This window comes from Hyposmocoma kahamanoa, unplaced genomic scaffold (genome assembly GCF_003589595.1).
Source record: "Hyposmocoma kahamanoa isolate Upper Pololo Valley unplaced genomic scaffold, ASM358959v1 202, whole genome shotgun sequence".
Lineage (NCBI taxonomy): Eukaryota > Metazoa > Arthropoda > Insecta > Lepidoptera > Cosmopterigidae > Hyposmocoma > Hyposmocoma kahamanoa.
The window spans coordinates 14,143,234-14,151,185 of NW_020653726.1; positions in this window are offsets into that span (position 1 = coordinate 14,143,234).

Genomic DNA, 7,952 nt, shown 5'->3' on the forward strand with positions numbered 1-7,952 from the left:
AGAACCTATTGCAATAAAACGGCAATTTCATACTTTAACCCCTAATACTAACATCACATTCCACAAGGAAGTAACGCGTTTCAACTTGTATTTTAATATAAATATTCATTAAAACCGAAAATTAATTTCGTTGCAACAAGACACGAATATGTTGCAAAGTAACGTATTTCTTTCTCCCAATTTTGCTATTCTGTTTCAAAATAATTATATTACGTATTTTTTGAGAATAGGCAATATCGCGATGGCTGCAAATATATTTTTATTGTAATGTAAGTGTGCATTTGACCTCCATTTCTGCAAGTTGAATGCGTACAAATGTTGTTTATAAAGAGCAACCCCTAGAGTTTCTTGCTCATATTTCTCGGGGGAATCTGCCTTACGAACGAGCGGAAGAGTAAAAATAAGATCCGCGCAGGTAGCAGTTGAGTCAACGATTATAAATACTTATATTTCCTAAACTACACAGGTGTAATCGTTAAGTGTGCCCAGGCAATTATTCAGTAATTATAAGAGATATCAAAAAAACTTTATACTACTGGTATCGAAAGCGTGCCTAATTAATAAAACGACATGAATAGTTACAAAATAAATAAAACTCCTCCCGGCGCATGTATTCCCCTCTATAACATCGGGTCCTTCAAACGTAGTGTGAAGAAGCATTTGGCCAGACCGGCAAAATGATAGTGACGGAGTGAAGATATTTGTGTTTTCCATCCGTTACTCTCATCTCTGGACTGTATTCGCACTTTCCATCAGGCGCGGTGCAGTCATTTTGCCGAGTCACAATAAAAAAAAAAAAAAAAAAAGTAGAAATATTCAAAATTTCCCATACATCTAATATGACATTCGTAGATATTACTTTCGATACTAGTTTGTGACGATGCGACCTCTTTCATCGTCATCCCACCTTTTTATCCCACCCTTTTCTCTGGTTCCTGGCCGCTTTTTTTTTGAAATTTTGAATGGTTCTCTAATTCTTTTCCTTCGTCATTCTTACTTTGCTTCGTTCCGTCGTCACTCCCATCAAAATTTAGAAGAGAAAGTACGAGTCTGTCGTAAAAACCGCAATCATAATTTAAAGCCTTACGAAACATTAATTGATTATAAAGCATCCGATACTAAATAACTATAATATTTATGCGAATACAGGCTACACTATATTACCTTTTAATATATGTAAGTTTTCCTTGTTACGTTTGATAGGTAGAGAGTGTAACAACAAACAAAGATATAAAAATATCTTTGTTTGTTGTTACAGTCTTTTCCTCGCTTTGTTCTTTCTGCCTTCCTACAATAAAATTATGTGGACCGAGCCTTCTCTTTAACTCCGCCAAGGCTATATAAAGGCATACTCAGGGTCGTATTCCAGAACTCTACTCAATGCTCAAATCATACTCAAGTCTTTGCCATTAGGGTCGTATTTCCTGTACTTGAAATCATATTCAAATCCTGATTTGAGCATTGAGTAGAGTTCTGGAATACGACCCTTAGTGCGACAATACACGTCCGTTTTTTTCATCCGATAGTCTGATCCGACTACCGGAAGGCGATCGTACCATATAATTGTATGAACACTCAATACGTGGCGTGCGAGTCGAAAATAGCGTCCGATTTTATTACCGATCCGATTGTCTGAAGGCGCGCTCTCTATACTTTTGCGGGGAGACGAAATACCGTCGGATTCTTCCCTCCGATTTGCAGCGTCCCCAATGCAAATTATTCAGAATCCCCAAAAATCAAGGTTATAAATTTGAGGAGAGCAAAGGTCATTTCCCCACATGTAATAATATTTATTCATTCTCAGTATTTATTATATTATTATTATTACGCTTAAAAATATATCAAATAATTAAGAAAGTCAAATTGTGCCCATCTGTTACATATACCTTATGCTATAATTAGAAATAAATTCAACATGTTGAAGAGTTTAAACCTTAAATATTAAGCTTGAAAAGTGGCACGTTGTGGTATTAAGGTCTATCCATACATATCCGGGCCGTGTCCGGGACGTGGACGGGCCGTGCTCCGTCAGGGATTCAAAAAATATCGTTGCGTTTATTTTGTATGAACTCCTTCACACATGTCCGTGTCCGGGCCGGCGCCGGGACGGGCCCGCAGTTCATACAAACTAGCACGCCCCGTCCAAGTTCCGTGCACGGCCCTGAGGTGCGTGGATAGTCCATTAAAATACCTACGGCTCGGCTTTGTTCAGCAACAGCTCACCCACCCATTGTGGATTACTATCATGCCCACTAAGGGAAACGAACTACCATTAAACGTGTGTGTATGTTATCTTCCACCGTATCTGGAAACTGCTGATCTGGAAAGATTTACGACCCACTGTCAAAAAAATATCCTAAAGTGTACCAATTCTGGCCCGTTCATCCTTGTAGGAGACTTGAATATACCTGAAATTGATTGGTGTTCGTCGTTAGGTGATGCAATTCATTCTGTGGGTGACAGTAAAAAAGTATGTAATTTGAAAGAAATGATATCTCTTTGCAATTTAGCGCAATTTAATGGTATTAAGAATCGGAATGAGCGAATTTTGGATTTGGTTCTATCGAATGTCGTTACCGGTTTGGGAGTGGAAGAGGCTATACCTCTGTTAAAGTTTGATAAACTTCACCCTAGCTTACTTATTTCACTTGATAGCTATAAATAAAAAAATGATTATCTACAGGCTAATAATGCTTCATTGAAACCTAACTTTCATAAATGCAATTACGTTAAGCTTAAAGCTCAAATTGGAGCTGTTGATTGGTGTGAACTTTTAAAAAATATGGATACAGATGACGCGTTGGAACGCTTTTATCAGGAACTACAAAAGGCTATTTTATTAATTACCCCATTAAAAAATGTACTTCTTCACAATATCCATATTGTAGGAAATGAAACTATTTTTCCGGATTTAAATCGCGTATATTTGTGATACTGACCAACCGTCACCACAGTCAACCGTGACCATGGGACCTGTAAAGGGCCCGAAACGTCGGTTTGTTTGAAAAAACAAATATACGCGATTTAAATCCGGAAAAATAGTTTCATTTCCTATGTGTAACAATCGCGAAAACCTAAGAACTCGAAATATCCATATTGGTATAGTCATACAATTCGACGCTGTTTACTGTTGAGAAATTGAAGTATCACAAACGATATAAAATGTATGGTAATAAAAGAGATTATGACACATTTGCACTTCTTAGATCTAGAAGAAAAGTATTAATTAGGGAATGCTATAGATCCTTACTTAATGACGTGGAATGCAGCGTTGATGGTAAAATGCGTAGTTTTTGGAAATTCGTTAATAGTAAAAGTCAAGTATGTCTTTATCCCAAACCATGATATATAATAATAATACCTACAGCATCAGATTCACAAAGCATTTGTGATTTATTTTCACAATACTTTTCATCGGTTTATGTGTTCCAGTTCTACTAGTACCTCTCATGAACATTTGATCGATATATTTCCATTCTTAACAGTATTAATTTGTCCTGCCATATATTCTAACAAGCATTCGAAAACTGGATACCACGAAATGGCCCGGACCCGATGGTATTCCAGCAATATCCGTTAAGACTTGTGCTGAACTGGAACATTGTATTCCATTATGCATTATCTTTAATAAATCTCTAAAAACTGGAAAGTTCCCTTAAATATGGAAGACTGCCTACATAATACCAATCTTTAATCTGGTGACAAAACAAAATGTGACAATTATCGACCAATAAGCATATTGTCTTGCCTGGCCAAACTTTTGAGTGTACTTGCATCTGTATAATCATGTTAAACAACAAATAACTCCATTACAACATGGTTTCATCGTGGGCAGATCGACTATAAGTAATTTACTCGTTTACAAAAATTATATTTGTTCCGCTTTTGCCGATAAGGGTCAGATAGATGCAGTGTATACAGAAGGCTTTTGACCGGGTAAATCATTAACTTTGGTGTGCAAAGCTCTCGGATTATGGGATTCACGGAAGTTCACTTAGACAGTTTGAATCATATGTTACCAGACGTAATCAAATTGTCGCTATAAGAGGTCATCTGTCGGTGCCAACTCCGGTACCTATGGGAGTTCCCCAAGGTTCTCATCTTGGGCCACTAAAGTTCAATATTTTTATAAATGATATTATTGATTGCATTGACAGTTGTTGCCTCTTGTATGCTGATGATATGAAATTATTTCATACAATCAGGGAGACTAGAGATTGCCTTGCTTTACAACGTGACACTGATGCTGTCACAGAGTGGTGCACTAGGAATTACTTACATCTTAATGTAGCGAAGTGTTTTACTATCACTTTTACCACAACGCATTCGGCAGTTCAGAACAATTATACTATAAAAGAACAGCAATTGAAACGTAACAAGTGGCGAAAGATTTAGGTGTCTATTTTGACTTGAAATTGAATTTCCATACACATTTAAATTATGTTACTAACAGAGGGTTTCAGATGCTGGATTTTATCATTAGTGCTTCGAAGGGTCTTAAAAAGCCTTTAACCTTATTCCGACTTTACTATGCTTTAGTTAGGCCAATTTTGGAATACGCTTCTGTAATTTGATCACCATTCTATAATGTTCACTCGCAAAGTATTGAACGAGTTCAAAAATCATTTTTGAGATCAGTTTGTGGTAGGTTCGGTTTACTGCGAAGTCTGCAATCGTATGCCAATAGGGTTGAGTACTTTAAGGTGCCGTTATTGGAAAAAAGGCGAGATTTTAATGAACTCATTTACTTACATAAAATCATACATTTTATAGTGGATTGTCCCGATCTTTTAAGCCAAATTAATTTTAATGCCACTTTGGCATTAAAATACGCCACGTCTCCAGGTGCCGAGAATTTTTCGTCTTAATGTATATAAAAATAATATCTCTTTCTATAACCCCATAGTGAAAATGTGTCGAGCTTATGATGAACTTAACCTTCGGCATACAAGGTGAAATTTAGTAACAAGCCGTACAAGGTGGGGTGTGACATACCCTAATAAATCCACAAAACGTGGTAATATTATTGAGTTTGGGTTGAATTGATTGAGGTTTTAATATTATGCGAAAGGTCATATAATAAAATATAATTTTAAATTAAGTAATTGTTTATTATTATTAGGAACAAAAAAACAGTCAACTTCTGACTATATAACTGAATTGACTTGACATTAGGAACTATAACATAATATTTATTTTCATAAAATCACAGTAAAGGTTATAAAAATGAACACAATTGACTCTTAATGAGTGAACATATACATATCTATCCTTAAAAAGATAAAATAATAATAAAAGCTACTTTGAAATAATAAAAAATTATTCTCCATGTATGGAACAATTTTCACACAAAAAATGACAATGTTCGAGGCACAACGGTATGGAACATTTCTCGCATACATATTTGGTTTTGCGATCTTTTTTCCTAGGGCATTTGGAACATCTTTGGACACCATTCGTCTTTTTACCAGGTGAAGCCAATGATGGTTCTCCTAGATGTTCTCCTAATCTTTTACGTAATTCTTTGGGCAGCCTTTCGTTTTCTTTTCTATTTTTCTGATGCTCTTCCAGCAGCGATAAACCCAATTTCTTGAGAAATTTTCGCCTATGGTTAGATTTTTTCATTTGTATATTATTGTTTGATAGATAGACTATCATTGAGTTTATACCTGCATGATTCACCAAAGCAAAAAATATAGTGAGTGGCCACCGATTCGAGTTGCGGGAAACATCATAAGTTCTTGAAAGCTTATCAACTACATCTACGCCGCTTTTTGTTGCATTATAGAAGGTGATAATTTCTGGTTTTTGTTGAGCTCCAGTTTGTTCGTCTATTATTTGATCATGATGGAGTGATGACATTAAATAAACCATTTTTCTCGGTTTTGGCACATAAGACACCAAAGTGATATCTTTTTGGAACCCAAACATTGAAGATTTCTCCTCACGTCTGGTCTTGAATTCAGCTGGTAAACAGGTTTTATTTGCCCGTAAAGTACCGACAACAGTGAGCTTGTGGTACTCTAGTAAATGTTGTGTGCTCTCTAAACTGGTAAAAAAATTGTCCATTGTAACATTACGTGAAGTACCCGAAACGCATCTTACTATCCTGTCTACTACATCGTATGGTTTGTTGCTGACAGTGTATGGGCTGTTATCAGGTTGTTTTCCGCAGTAGATTTCTAAGTTTACTGTATAGAACGTTTTACAGTCAACGAGAGCATAGATTTTTATACCATATTTTGCCGGCTTCGATGGTATGTACTGTCTGAAACCACATTTTCCTCTAAACGCGACAAGCTCCTCATCCAACGTGAGGTATTCGTAGGGTGTATATGCGTCTTGGCAGTTGGTTACAAAACATTCGAATATATGTCGTATAGGTGCTAGTCTATCCGTTGAAGCTCTGTCTGTCCTTGTCAACATATCATCGAATCTTAAGTTATTGAGTAGAAAGGTAAATCTATTTCGTGTCATAGTTAGACGAAATATTTCAATACCCGTACCATCCGTCGCCCACAAGTCTTCTAAGTTTTCTCTTCCAGCGCGGTATACCCCAGCTAATATTAATAATCCGATTAATGCCTTAAGCTCAATAAGAGTAATTTCAGATCTCGTGCAGTCAATGGTTTCAGAAGTACCATATTTTAATAGTAGATTTGTTTGAATCCTGTTATTCGTGTGTATCAAAATTGAATACAGAATATCCTCCGACAAAAACAGTTCAAAACATTCTAAGTGTGATTTCTTATTCCTTGCATGCGACTTGACTCCCGGTGTTTCCTTTATTATGTTTTCATTTCTGGTACGTACATTTATTCTTGGTGGATTTTTCTGCCATTTTGTTCCGTCTTTACCAATGAAATAATTTCTAGAAACCGATAAAGTAGGGCTTAAGATGCGAGGATGTTCCCGGTTTGATAAAGTGGACTCATTTGAAGACTGGCGAGAGCGGGATTGCCTTATTGGATGACTTTGTAAGTGGGTAGGAAGCTGGTTGATATCCTCAGCATCTACCTCACTTTGATGACCTGACGCTATACTCAAGTGATCGGATTCGCAGTCATTTTCACACGGTATAACGGCGTCGCAATCGCTGTCGTCTTCTTCTAATAAACATTGTTCAATTAGCTCATCTCTAATACTAGCCATTATTTTTACCTATAACCAAAAATTGTATGGTATTGAAACATAATAAACATTATTATAATACCGAAAAAAAATAATAAGACCCTTACCTTTATATTTAAGTCCGATACAAGGTGGGGTGTGAGAGACCCAAAACACGTCCAGCGCCTAACAACGCGTGCATAACACTGAGCCAAAGACACCAATCGGAGCGGCAACGTTGCTAACTCAGCTACTAAAAGTGGCAACACTGACGCGTCATTATTTTAAAAATTGTAACGATTTTCAACCGTCCGGGGTGCACTAGACCCCATGTTGTATGCCGAAGGTTAAGCAAGGTAATGCTCATCTCGATAATTTTAATTCGATTATTAATTCATACAAGACGCAATTACGTGTATCGCTTGAGTTTTAGCTTTTGATCATTTTGTGTTCTGTTATATTATTATTACTATTATTTTTAACTATTTACACAAATCACTGTAAATTTTTTTTTATTAATTTCTTCGATTTGGATTTGGAGATTGTAGTTTTACACTAACCTAGTACTAAGACTTATTTTATCATGCTGTGTATTTTTAGTTTGTGCTGTGTACACTGTTTTTGGAATGTGGTCTAGGCTATTAATGTATCAAGCTGTATCTGTTACCATGATATGTATTGTGTTAAAATAAAATAAAATAAAATATAATCAGCGCATGTGCGATGTTGAAAAAATATCAACACCGTTCACAAACAAACAAATAAATAGTGTTTTTATCAGTGATCATCAATGTAACAAAGATATAATAAAATTCTAGAATGCGGGATGTTTAAAAGAAATA